Source organism: Mesocricetus auratus, unplaced genomic scaffold, assembly GCF_017639785.1.
Source record: "Mesocricetus auratus isolate SY011 unplaced genomic scaffold, BCM_Maur_2.0 Super-Scaffold_100013, whole genome shotgun sequence".
Taxonomy (NCBI): Eukaryota; Metazoa; Chordata; class Mammalia; order Rodentia; family Cricetidae; genus Mesocricetus; species Mesocricetus auratus.
Genome location: NW_024429196.1, coordinates 25799300 through 25812582, shown reverse-complemented (window position 1 = coordinate 25812582; position 13283 = coordinate 25799300).

Sequence of the window (13283 nt, the reverse complement as noted above, 5' to 3'; positions counted from 1 at the left end):
TAATGGGGCCTTAATCCTGCCCTTTGCAGGGACAGTGCAAGTTATTTCTGATACTTAAAGCACCACTTCAGAGAAGATTCTAGATAAGAAAGAATCAGTGTAAAGGTACTTTCATGTAGTTCACGTGACACTATACAGCTTTTATTTGCCAGGTTCTACAGGATACTGCCGTTTTGACTTGGAGTGTTTTTCAAATCTTCTTTCTGTTCAGCTTTGTGAGAAATGTACTTTTCTGTTTACACACCTACACTGCCTAACTCACTAATCTAGAGAACAGAAAACCTGGACATGAACTTTGGAAGGAGATGAAGAGTAGTAGTAAGAAGGTAGTGATACTAAGGCTTTGAATATGCACTCATAGATAACTGAATTCTTTCTGCAAACTAAAATATTCTCAAAATAAACCACTTCTTGAATTAATTGTACTTTAACAAACATCTTCCCAGTATCCAAGTTCATTATATTCCCTCTTAGCGTTGGGCATAGCCTCCTCTTCCGAGTAATGGCCAGATCCTAGAGAGCCAACAGAGCCTGGATATGGAAAGGGGAAGAATTTCTAGTTGATCATGATTTTTATTGACATCCATTTCTTTTTAATATTTTATGAGCATCTGGCTTTAAAAGCCATTACATATTGCTTTAGAAGTGATATCATGGATGCTCAGTGTATGAAGTCTTCTAGACCTTGATCTAAATCCCAGAACTAAGTAACTGGGTAACCTTAAAGCAGTTGATCCAGTTTTATTCTAATAATAAATTTAATAAATGGTCATCCCATGGGTATACACAACACACAATTGTCAACGGAAACTGCGGCTACATTTCCTAGCTGTAAATGCGAGGCAAACCTACCAATGGTGTTCATCCAGGGAAAAAGTCATTGATGATGTTTATTTGGAGACAATCTAAATGAGAAATGAAATGGAGGGAAAGTCATTTCAGGCCAAGAAAGTAGAATGAGCAAAAAAGATTCCAGGGTGAGCATAAAGAAGCAAAATGGCAGAATGTGGAGGGATTTGGTCATCAGGATTTGTGTCTACATTTTGTGAGAGGCAGAAGTTTTGAATGGAAATTGACCTTAGTCTAATGTGCTTTAAATGATAACAACACTTCTGTATAAAGACTGAAGGAAGGATAGCATGGAAAGGAAGGAAAGAAGCCACAGCGGAGAGTACATAGTGTGTGTGACTAGGGTAGAAACTGTGAAGAGAACAATACTGGAAGGAATATATTTGGTTAGTAGGCAGGATGGGACTTTCTTTAACTAGATCAGGGGTGAGCTCATGGGACAAGGAAGTTAGAAATTATTGGTGAATCTTAGGTGATCAAGATTCTTCCTGAACTGAGGTTAACATTGGTAATATCCGGGAAATATTTCCTTCTTGCAGCAGAAGAGTCAAGAAGGTAAGGATTCCAGGAAGAACTCTTCAATATCTAGGCCCATGTGGCTTCTGGCTGGCATCTGACACAGAGATGTCCCTGGTTAATCTGAGGACTCAGGAGCTCTATCTCTGTAGAGGGATACCTTAGGGGTTCTCCATCTCAGCTCTGGAGGGAACAGAAATGAGGTTGCTGGGCTCATTGGTCCAGTGTCAAGACCTATAGGCTTCACCCTAGTGAAAAAATAAATAGCTGCTTCCTTCCTATTTCACTCAGTCATTTATTTGACTCAAAGGGATTTTTTGAAACACAAACCCAGGAAGTATTTTAATGAAGTTCTGCATTGGCCTCTGTTAAATGCATATAGCAACAGCAAGGCAGAATTTCCCTTTGGCATTGCTCTTACCCAAAATCAGGAAGAGAATAAATGAGAAAAATCACAGGACAAAGTAATCACAGATTCCCCTTTCAAAAATAATCCATCTCTTTTGTAATTTTCTGATCACTTAAATTTCAGCATTCAGTATATCTTATCTATAAAACAAAATTGTGTTACAAATGTTTAATACTATTTTATGTTCTTAGAGGTTATTGGGATGGTTACCCATCGCTTTGTGGCTTTGATGTGCACAGATATAGGTACATGAACTTAGAAGTGGTAATAGTCCAGTGTATGTTTCCTCCCGTGTATGGAATCTGTCTTAGTTAGGGTTTCTATGACTGTGAAACGTCAAAATGACCACAGTACCTCTTATATTTGTGTGTGCAAACAACATTATTATATAGCCATCAAATTAGCCTAATTAGGAACCAGCAATTATTGTGGACAAAACTGAATTTTTTTAGAGATTGTGCCCCAGAAAAATGGAGCTGAGCACGGGTGGTCATCACAGTTTGCTCCCTGACTGAGAATGTGTGCATTCTCTAGCTGCCATAATTTCTTCATCATGATTTACTGAACCATAGAACATGAGCCAAAACAAACCCTTCCTTGACTAAGTTTCTTGTCGTGTGTTTTGAAATGGACAAAATACTACAAGTAACTGATAAATCACCGAATTATTCTATAGCCTGAATTATACAGTAGTAACCTGTAATGGTTTTGGACAGGAAGTATTCTACCAAATGGCTCATGTGTTGGAGGGCTGCTTTCTGGACAGTGGTGCTATTGAAGGAGTTTCTAGAGTCTCTGGGAACTGGGGCCTAGCTGCAGTGTCTTCTTCAATATGTCTTCTTCAATATGAAGTAAAAATGACTCGTGTTATATGCTTTATGCAGCATACACTATATCCTCTGAAACCATAGCAACGTACATTTTTGCACATTTATGTTATTTTCCTCTAATACTTTGTCACAGAGATATGAGTATGATCGAGGGCAAAGTGAAAAACTTTTGGAAAAGAATTTTACTATATATTTGTAGAATTCAATAGAAAACATGGATGTACTCACTCATGTATGGATTTTAGGAATGGATCAGGAGAGTGCCAGCCTACAATCCCACTGACAGAAAGTCTGCGAAATAGGAAGCACCCTAGGAGAGTTATGTAAGGCACCCCAGAGAAGAGGAATGAGGCAAGATCTCCTGAGCAGATTGGGAGCATGGGGGGAGGGGAAAGGGAGCCTGGAAAAGGAGAGAGGGAGAATAGGAGGGGAGAGAAGAACATAGAGGAGCAGGAAGGATGAGTCGGGGGAAGAATAGAGGAAAGCAGGATGAGAGATACTATAATAGAGGGAGCCATTGTAGGTTTGAGGAGAGATTTGGCACTGGTGAGATTATCGGAGATCTACAAGGATGACACCAACTGGCAAACGAAGCAATAGGGAAGATATTATCTTGAATGACCATTCCTGATAATGAGTTTGATGACTACCTTATATGCCATCCTAGAATCTTTATCCAGTGACTAATGGAAGCAGAGACAGACACCCACAGCTAAACATTGAACTGAACTCCTGGAACCCAGTGACAGAGAGGAAGGAATGATGAGCAGGGGGGTCAAGACCAGGCTGGTGAAACGCACAGAAACTGCTGACCTGAACAAGGGGGAGCTCTTGGACCCCTGACTGATGAGTGGGAGGCCAGCATGGGAGACTGATCCATGGTTGTCAGAGAAGAGGCCTGGCCAATATATGGGACCTTGGGCAGTATATCGGTATTTATCTCTGGCATACAAATGGACTTTGGCTGCCCATCCCACAGTGAGGGATGCTCTCTCAGTCTGGATTGAGCGAAATTACAGACTCTCGATATCCTCATGGAGGGCCTCACCCTCCCTGGGGAATGGAGTAAGGATTGGATGGAGGACTGGGGAGCAGGTGGGGGAGCAGGGGAGGAGGGGAGGGAGAGGGATCTGGGATGACAGGTGAAGCAAGTTTGTTGCTAATTTAAAGAAAAAAGAAAACATGGATGTTTAAAAACACAAAAAGGTGTGAAGTAATTAAAATTTTGAGTCATATTCATCACTAACTTGTCTCTTGGGGGATTCTAGAATCATATCAAATTTACAACAATGTAAACTGTCACTAAATGATCACTACCTTTTGATTATTTAACAAGTACACAATCTTCTTTAAAAGCTTACCTGGTATCCACAAAGCTTTCTTCCTTTTTTTTTAAGGATTTAATTTCCCTAAAAAGAGACAAGGTTGGACTTGAAGATTCAGTGAGGTGATACTTGAAGGATTAGGTACAGGGCTCAGGCAGGGAAACCTGAAATCCTTAGTGGTTCTTTTTAACCATCATGCCATTTGTTGACATTCATTATTCAGTGAAGGCTGTCAGTCATGCTCTTACCACAAAAGCTAAGACCTTGCTTTATTTTGGTCAAATTCTCATCAGCATTATGGCTGGACTCTGAATATATTTGCCCAACAAATGTACTCACATATATTCTTGTTTATTTACTTTAGTAGACCAAAATTAACAGCCAGGACTTATGGGACATCAAGCCAATAAAAGGAATGAATAAGACACTTCAACTGTTTTTCAAGTGAGAGAATAGAAGTAGGCAAGCAATTGACATTTTGAAATACACTGGCTTAGACAGGGGTTCTAATGTTTGTTATTGTTGCACATTCCTAAATGCCCGCACTTAAGAAAACCTCATATATTTTATTGTGAGCTTGCTTTAAGTTGCCCTTTAACAGAGTTTCACCACCAAACCAGTTGGAAATATAGTTTGCTTTTAAATACAACTATTTTTTCAATATTAACAGAAGATGAGACATCTTTCATAAAATTCCATAAAAGCTGTCAGTGACATTATGCCAAAGCCAATTTACTTGTTAGTTTGTACTATTTTCTATCCTTCTAAGACAAGTCAAATAAAAGCATAGAAGAGATGGGTAGACATCCCGGCTAATGCTTATCATGCAGAATGCTTCAACTAAGTCTAGACTGTATAGCCACAACTTAAAATAATGAGAAATATACCTTAAGGGGTTAACAACACTGTCTGAGGATTTTTTAATCATAATTTACGGTTTTTGAAGGTACGTTTTGTTTGAAGTATATTCGCTTATTTCTAAAGACAGATAACAAGTTGATTGAAATCCTTCAGTATGGTCTCTGCTCCATTTTCCTAAAATCTACCTGAAGCTTCAACTGCCATGGTTTGAGGCTCCCTTATGTTATTTTGTTTTCTAAGAAATTGGAAAGATGTCTGCATTTCACTAAAGTGTACTCAAAAAATCTCCATTTCCTTGTAAGCACCTATTGGGGACTTTGTCATTTTTTGTATTGTCTTTATTATGTAGAGGTTACAACAAGGTTGACTCCTTGAATAGCCTGTGATCAGCCTGAAGCCATGGAAAATGATAACCGGAGGCCTTTGGATTTAAAGTTCTCAAAGTGCCTGAAAGAACTGCTTCACATTTCTGTTCTACTCCAGTGATCCAGATACAGCGTGGGCTTTGGAAAGTGCAGGCAGTGATTCATAGGAGAGTGCGGGAGAAATCTTAAAGTTCCTTTTAAAAGATGTTTTAAAACGAAGGTATAATTTGTATCCATAGAAATGCACTCATATCAAGAGTGGCATTTGATTGGTTTTGACAAATGCTTGTACTTGTGTAACCCACGCACTTCCCAAGGTGTCCATTAATCCTATCACTCTAGAGAAGTTCCCTGGGCCTATTTCCAGTCAAATGGGACCCCCTCCCAGGCAAACACTTTGCTAAGTTATGTAATCATGGAGGTGTTTGGTCTTGGTTCAAAACCAAAGAAATGGACACATAATCTCTCTGTCCATGTTTCTTGGTTTGCTTATGACACAGAAGAATGCTTTTGTGATGTGGTCACTGATTTTGTATCTAAATGTGGCACTGGATGCTGTTGAATCATATCTCACCTGGCCCAAATTTTTTGTGTCTCCTTTTTTTTTTTGCTATATGTGTATGCTACTCAGCTGTTTTGCTATTTTGACTTTAGATTTTTTCCTTCCGCTGTTTCTGTTTGCTCTTTTAGATCCTCTCATGAGATAATTGAAGATTTATTACTACTTTGTTTTAATATTTTTACTTGATACAATTAAACATTTTCAAGATGTCATAAAAGTAGTAAGTGTAACTGTTCTATAGCTTTCTTCAATAAAATATTATTATATACCTGTAGTAGGGAGATCAACATCTGAATAATTCACAGGATTCTGTCATATCTTCCCAATTCACTGCACTAATTTGTGCAGGTGTGTGTTTCCAGAGCAATGTAGCACATAAAGATAGGGATAGTCTGACACTTTGAGTGTGTAACGTTGTTCCCACAAATATTCTTTGTACTAACCCTTAATGCTCACAGCAACTCCTTTACCCATATTTGGTGATCACAGCTATATTTTCAATCTTTAGAGTTTTACATCTCAATAATTTTGTATAAATTAAGTCAAATAACACAGAGTTTTTTGAGTTGGATTTTTAAATGTGACTTAATTCCTTAATATTCGCCTGTATTACTCAGTTGTCAGGAGTCAAATTGGATAGTGTTCCATAGTATGTGAGTAGTATAGTCCCTTTATGTGTTCATTCACAAAATATACTCTTTCATCTCTGGTCTCCTGAAAGCTTAAGCCTATTTGCTTTCTTTGCTCAACATTTCACAAGTTTCTCTGCATGTTCACTGTTTTATGATCAGCGTTTTAAAATTCTTAGTGGGAAGAACAGCCTGAGAAAATATTTTTCCTATTCAGTTACAAATACAAATCACTTTATTGTCTTTTTTCTTATACCATTTGTGGTAACTTTAGTGATTTCTGTAGAGATAGTAAATTTGCCTTTTTAAATGAATTATGGTTTATCTTCAAAGGATATTTCACTATCTTAAAAGAAAATGTGTAGATGCTGCACATTGCCAATCTGCCATTCCTACACTATTACAAACAAGCTACCCCCTCTTTATCCAGTTCCAACTGTCTATGGTTTCAGTTAATCACATCTAAGAAGGCTCTGAGAATACACTCCAATACACTATTTTGAGAAAGAGCATGTGAGTTAACTATCATTGCTTTTAGTAGAGAAAGTTAGTAAAGTTTTTATCAATTTTATTGTTACTTTTTTATCTTCAATGCCTACTTGAAAAATTAAACTCTCACAGATATGTACTGGAAAATATAGTATAAATGTGGTTCATTACTGTCCATGATTTCGAGACTAGGACTTTATATTGTACTTTCTGCACGCATTCTTGCACACACAGTGCATAATATTGGCTTTATTTTAGTTAGTGGCCTTCAGAAGAAGTTTAACGCTCTAGGCTAATATTTATTTTTATGTATATGTGGTGGAGGGATTTCAGCTGATAGATGTTTTAGTTCTGTAATGTTTTCCAGGATATTTACTATCTTCATGTTTCCATTCTGCAATGTAATTCAAGAATTACTCTGCTACAGTGTCTGTGAAAATGAAAAGAATTATTTTAAGATGTTGTATAACTGATCTCCGCAGTAGATAAATTAAGATTTACCTGTTTTGAAATGGTCTTTGTATTGCCTTTATGTAGAGGACTGTTTTTTTTTCTGTAGAATTCTTCATCATATAGAAATACACATCAAAAGCTTCCCTTTCTCCTTTCAATGTAGGTTTTATTGTTTTATGATCTTATTGATTCTGGCAAAAAGCCAGCTGTCAAATTCATGACAGTTTCCCAGGATGATCTTGTCTTGAAGATCTTTGTCTTCGGGTCTCAGAAGTTTGACAATGTTATCTCTAATGATGTTCTCTTTCTATTATACCCATTTTTGTCTAGAAAATTCAAAAACTTTGTTATTTTTAATTAATTAAAATAAAGTATTTGCTATTTTCTCTTCAAATAACTTTTCTAGTATTTTCTATCTCTCCTCTGGCGTCTTAATGACAAACAGGAGAAACTTCCAGAATTTTTTCTTCCAATTCTGGATGTCTTTATTCTTGTAATTTCTTTTTTTTTCTTTCAAGTTATACTGCCTCCTAATAATGTTAAAAGCCTTTGTTACTATATTGGAGTTCTATAAAGATAGAAGCAAATAGGATATATAACAAAGCACAGTTCCTGTTCCAGTGGAAGTAAGAGTTCATATTGAGTCAACTATGAATGACCATAGCTTATCATGAATCTCATGCTCACTGGAGAATCATTTATATTGTTTTTGACAATCATGGAATAAATTAAGATGCAAATAAACGTATTTACAAAATACATTTGAGGGTATCAGGTTAGGCAAGTTACAGTGATGGTGGGAACTCTTTACTATAGATTTCAAATACTGTGACTTTCTTAACCTGGGTTGATGGAAGTTAGTACATTAGAAAGCTTTTTAGTTAGGTCATATGTAGTTTAATGATACGTAGCTATTAAATACGTGCAAAATAGTCCAAGATAAATTTTGCTCTTAATCTGCATTATTCCAAATATATATAATCACAAAGTAATCAGTCAGGCAGCCTACAGAATCTTCAATATATGTATTCCTTATTTTTAGGGAGCTTCAATTGACAGTATGTAAAAGGAACTTTATTGTGGAAATCGCTCATTTAACTATGAAACATATATCTTGTGCGTAATACCTACAAACTTAAGAATGTCATCCATTCTGAAAACAAACTTTGAAAGACATAGTTGTAATGATAAATCACAGTCTTGAGGGCAAGGGAGGTAACTGATATAAATTCAGAGTTCAAAAGCCTGAAACCAGGAGCTCAGAATCTAAGAGCTGGAGAAGATTCATGCCACAGAACAACGAGCAAGAGAGAGAGTTCACATCACTTCAAGAGCTATTCTAGCCTGGTCCTCAGATATTGGGTGGTACTTACCCACTTTTTTTACTCAGTATTCTGATTCAAATGTTAAATTATTTAGCAAACACTATCTACCTGTGCATCTCTTAATCCAGTCAAGCAGACACTTAAAATTTGCCATCACAGTGCTTAAAGTGTTTCTTTCATTTCCTTTTACACATTCTTTTCTATGGGGCTGGCTCCTAGATGTTGAAAACTGCTAACCTAGCATGTCTTTGGCTTTTAACTGCCCAGTAAATATTCAGCTACTTTATTCTAACCCACATCTATGGAAGTCTTTACTCTCAATGAAATCCATGACTAGCTTCTCTTCTAGAAGGTGCCTTTTATTTTCTAGAACGTATGTGTTTGCAATGCTTATATTTTAATATATTATTTTGCATGTTGTCTGATTTATTGTACACGTTATATCAGCAGTGATATTGTCATTATTCTTTCAACTTGCCATATTCTTTTACATGTTGCTAAGTTTTATAATATGTAGTAAAATTTATATTGGTGTCAAATCAATCTTCTTTGGATTTATAGAATGTATATTACTGAAATTTGCATACAGTGTTAGTCATTACTGATTGAAAAATCCACAGATGAAGAGTGAGCTGTAATTTCCTCAATGATTTGGGCAATGAAGGCATATACTTGACTCACAGAGAATCTTGTTGAGGGGTAAAGTGGATATTTTTTAATGACCCATAATTTTGAACTCTTTCAATTATGTCCTACAGAGAAAATAAGTTTAGTGTTAAGCTGTATTTTTAAGTAAACAAGCCTCTATTTCATTCATATAATTTCCACCTATACTGTTTTGGTCAGACATCAATCACAGAACCTTTAGTCTAACAGGAAATGTGGGTTGCTTTGTTATGTCTAGGAAGACAATATGACAATATGACATTAAACAATTTTCTCTGCCAAACAAATAATTTATTATTAGTAGTAGTAGTAGTATCATTATTAGTAGTAATAGTAGTAGTAATTAAATGTATTCATTTATTTTACATCCCAATCACAGTTTCCTCTCCCTCCTCTCTTCCCATTCCATCCCCCCTCCTTACTTTCCTCCTACTTCACTCCTCCTCTGCTCCTACAATAAGTTTTAAAGAAATACTATCTTTAACAATTAAACTGTGTGAATGAGGATATTATTTACTATTTCAGAACCCAAAGGGTTTGTTTTCAAATTCTTATTACTACTCTCTTTTGCCATTTTATCTGTGTGTGATCACATTTTATACCACAATTGGTATCCCATGTTGTCATGTCTAATTTCAGTCTCATGATCAATAGAGAAGTTCTCTAATTGGGCGATGTAAAAATGGTTTCTCTTCTGGTTATTGCAGTCCTAAGACAGAGAAGATCTGATTTGAGGGGAAATAAATCAAATCTAGCTACTCACTTCTAAAATCAAGGGCTAAAGTAATAATGACAGGCAGGAAAGTAATTTAATCAATATAAACATGTCTCAAAAACATGAGGGTCAAGTGTCCCACTCCTGTCTCTGGGGGGATTAACAGGAGCTCCAAATTATGTAAGAAGCAGAGGGAGAAAAGTCTGTATAATCAGTGAGCTTTGGTTAGTCCTCTGTTAGATCATTATTTCAATCTCATACACATGTGAACTTACCAATAACAATGCAATCACCACTGCTCACGGAGAAGAACAATTTCTATTTGGTGACAAAGAAATTGCTACTTATCAGGTAGAAGTCTCCATTTGATTTTAAGCATGGTTTACCAGATCTGTGATCCTAGTTAATTCATGAAATGATTTTTTCCTGCTTAGTACAGTCAGTCTCACAAGGATCTACTTACTATGTATGGAAGGTTTAAAGTGATGATTGAAGACTTCTGGTTATCACTCAAAGCATCTGAAGAAGGACCTTGTAATGACTGGTGCTTGTACTTCAGTTAACTCATACCTTAGTGTCTTCAGCCTTTAAGAGTATGGTCAATTACCACTCATGGCACACTACATTTTAAATGACAAAGATGGCTGTATACAGAATTGAGTAGTCATCTGACCCAACATTTAAGCGGAAGGAAACAGATACAAATGGAAAGAGGATGCTTCAAATCTTTATCCTGTGTTTATTTTCAAATTTGTATACATGAGTTCAGGTGGTGAAGAATTGTCAATTTCAATGAAAGTGGCCTCATAGTCCATGCTATATATTGATCTGTTAGCAAAATACATAAATAAATAAATGATACATAATTTTTTTAAAAACTTGGAATAAAGTTCAATATGAACTACTCAACATATTGTCATTTATTCAGTTGAGATTTCCTCATGAGTCATTTATATATATATTTTACTAGTTACTATATTAAGCAATCCCTAGATATTTTAGAAGCTATATAAATATTCTGGTTGAGACTAGCACATGCTTTTGTAATTGGTCACTTATCATGTTCTATAAAGATAAGGATATTCCTGCCACTTCCTCTTTCATTTCACAAATATGTAATCCAGGATAAGGGTCATCGAAGGATCTCCATGATGGATATAATGAATGAGAGGGTTGTCTCGAGTAGTTTTGTGAATGGGTTAAAAATGATTAATGTTGTTTTCCTTTGTGGCCAAAGAAAGTATAAGTTCCTAGAACACAGGAATTTGCAGTTTAGCTGTGTTAATTAGAGCATGTCTGGAATGTGGGATAATTGAATAATATATGCATTCACAGGAAGAAACATGATACCCAAACCAAGGAAAGAGAGAAATAGCTCTCAAGTGAAATCCCTTAAAGAAGAAGAGGAGAGAACTTACTGCAGGTGACTTACAGAGGAAGTGTTCAGCAGGGGAAGCAGGACCATGTTGAGAGGAATCAGTGAAGGGGCATTTTATGCCAAGTTACTTTACTTCCAGGTTCTGTAGGAAGGTCTGGGGATAAACCTTGCTTCAAGATTTTATGGTTTTTATTTGTTTGTTTTGTTGTTTATTTTGTTTATTTTGTTTTGTTTTTTGTTTTGAGATATGGTTCGTCTGTGTAGCTTTGAAACCTGTCCTGGAACATGCTCTGTAGACCAGGCTGGCCTCAAACTCAGAGAGATCTGCCTGCCACTGCCTCTCGTGTGTTGGGATTAAAGGACTATGCCATCACTGCCCAGCTGCTTCAGGATTTTAAACCTTGGGTAAATAAGGCAGAAGTGCTGGGATGCAGGGTGTTGGACTGCATGCTCTAACCGTGGCCCTCTGTACCTTAGAAGACAAGTGGGTTGCAGGAAAATGCAGTGTGTTCCAATTCTTTGCCTGAAGCCTAGATGCTACCAACAGCTCAAGGGATCTATGCCTAAGAAAACATCAGGTATATGCAATCAGAAGTCACAGTGTAGACACTATCAACTAAGTCTATATTTCAGGAAAATCTGAGCAAAGCTTGAGTCACAGGCACTAGAAATGGTGACAGATACCTCAAAACCAAAAGAGGAGGAGGCCATACACTCCAGGTTACCCACTGTAATCAACAGTAGACAGGTCAGGGTGCACATTGATAGAGTGAAGGTAGAGAAGAGAGATCATTGTGATGGAGTAAGTGTACCCAATGTGATATTTGTGTGCCACCAAAAACTCTTTCAAAGGTAGAAAATATGTTATTTATTCTAAAAACTTACATATTTTTGATCAATATTTCTATTCTCATAATTATTAGTGAAATAGTAACCAAAGTAATAAATTTACTTTTTTGGTTAAATCAGAAAATAAAGCTGTCCTTGACTAACCTAATACACAGATTTTATTTTCTAAGTTTTTGAAATTGGACAAATATCCAAGGGTAGATTCAGGGCCTGTTGTTCCTAGTCCTACTAGTTTTGTGTTTCCGATGTCTTGTTGGTGATGAGCTGATGTAATTAGATTCCAGAAACTTGTCATTGCCTTTTTAATAGGCTTCTGGGTTTGCCTACAGCTTCTGAAGCTGGAGAAAACTGTAATTCAGTTGACATCAGTGGGTTATTTATAGAAAATTGGCTCAGGAAATGCAACCTATATAAAACTTGGCTTTTATCCTCTGTATGAAGATGTGTTTGCCGAGTATAAGTTGGAAGTTGACAGCCTGCTTCCCATTGTATCAGTTTAATGCTCCATGCTCATGCAATTGTAGAACAAGTTTTAACTCTCAATCCTGCCACGCCCACAGGAGGGTGACAATGACTTTTTTCTGACTTTGCCCATGTCACCCCTTTCCTGTTATCTCCCACTCCAAGTGTTATTTTGCTTTCTCTGTAGAAGGTGAGCTTTTATTTCAACCTCTTCTGAAGGATCAAATTAGGTTTAATGCTTAACTCAGTGATTCTCTAAGCACAGCTGACATATGCCAGATAAAATTAATCTTAAATTATGGGAACTAAACTGGTAGAGTTCAGAAAGTGATGAAACTCAATGGATCCAAAAAAATCTTTTGAAGTAAAATTGGGGTGAACTAGGAATAAGTAGATTCAAAGGATTTAAATAGGGATCCATAATCCATGACACACATATAAGAAATTGCAAAAAAATAAAAATAGAAATAAAAGTTAAAAATCACCAAATGTCTTTTCAGTGACAACAATAATAAAATTAAAGTAATTAATTAAGGATGTTAAAAAGGAATTAGCATCCTTGACATAACTTTTTGTATGTGTATTTCTTAAAGTTGTTTT